This window comes from Austrofundulus limnaeus, unplaced genomic scaffold, assembly GCF_001266775.1.
Source record: "Austrofundulus limnaeus strain Quisiro unplaced genomic scaffold, Austrofundulus_limnaeus-1.0 Scaffold3491, whole genome shotgun sequence".
Taxonomy (NCBI): Eukaryota; Metazoa; Chordata; class Actinopteri; order Cyprinodontiformes; family Rivulidae; genus Austrofundulus; species Austrofundulus limnaeus.
Window position 1 is genome coordinate 1,974 of NW_013955893.1, and position 1,689 is coordinate 3,662.

Consider the following 1,689-nt stretch of genomic DNA (forward strand, 5'->3'; position numbering starts at 1 on the left):
TTCTAACATGGTTCTAACATGTTTCTAACATGGTTCTAACATATTTCTAACATGATTCTAACATGCTTCTAAAATGCTTCTAACGTGATTCTAACATGGTTCTAACATACTTCTAACATGATTCTAACATGTTTCTAACATGATTCTAACATGGTTCTAACATGGTTCTAACATATTTCTAACATGATTCTAACATGCTTCTAACATGCTTCTAACGTGATTCTAACATGGTTCTAACATATTTCTAACATGATTCTAACATGCTTCTAACATGCTTCTAACATGTTTCTAACATGCTTCTAACATGTTTCTAACATTTCTAACATGTTTCTAACATGATTCTAACATATTTCTAACATGCTTCTAACGTGTTTCTGACATGCTTCTAACATGTTTCTAACGTTTCTAACATGTTTCTAACATGCTTCTATTATGGTTCTAACAAGGTTCTAACATGTTTCTAATATGGTTCTAACATGTTTCTAACATGGTTCTAACATATTTCTAACATGTTTCTAACATGGTTCTAACATGGTTCTAACATTTTTCTAACATTTTTCTAACATGTTTCTAACATGTTTCTAACATGTTTCTAACATATTTCTAACATATTTCTAACATGTTTCTAACATGCTTCTAACATGGTTCTAACATGGTTCTAACATGTTTCTAACATGTTTCTAACATGGTTCTAACATGGTTCTAACATGTTTCTAGCATGGTTCTAACATGGTTCTAACATGGTTCTAACATATTTCTAACATGGTTCTAACATGGTTCTAACATGGTTCTAACATGTTTCTAACATGGTTCTAACATGTTTCTAACATGGTTCTAACATGGTTCTAACATGTTTCTAGCATGGTTCTAACATGGTTCTAACATGGTTCTAACATATTTCTAACATGGTTCTAACATGGTTCTAACATGGTTCTAACATGTTTCTAACATGGTTCTAACATGGTTCTAACATGTTTCTAACATGTTTCTAAGATATTTCTAAGATGTTTCTAACATGTTTCAAACATGTTTCAAACATGCTTCTAACATGCTTCTGACATGTTTCTGACATGTTTTTAACATGTTTCTAACATGTTTCTAACATGGTTCTAACATGTTTCTAACATGTTTCTAACATGTTTCTAACATGGTTCTAACATGGTTCTAACATGGTTCTAACATGCTTCTAACATGGTTCTAACATGTTTCTAACATGGTTCTAACATGTTTCTGACATGCTTCTAACATGTTTCTAACATGTTTCTAACATGCTTCTAACATGCTTCTAACATGCTTCTAACATGGTTCTAACATGGTTCTAACATGTTTCTAACATGTTTCTAACATGGTTCTAACATGGTTCTAACATATATCTAACATGTTTCTAACATGCTTCTAACATGTTTCTAACATGGTTCTAACATGGTTCTAACATGCTTCTAACATGTTTCTAACATGGTTCTAACATGGTTCTAACATGGTTCTAACATGGTTCTAACATGTTTCTAACATGGTTCTAACATGTTTCTAACATATATCTAACATGTTTCTAACATGTTTCTAACATGGTTCTAACATGTTTCTAACATGCTTCTAACATGTTTCTAACATGCTTCTGACATATTTCCAACATGCTTCTAACATGTTTCTAACATGCTTCTCATGTGATTCTAACGTGTTTCTAACATG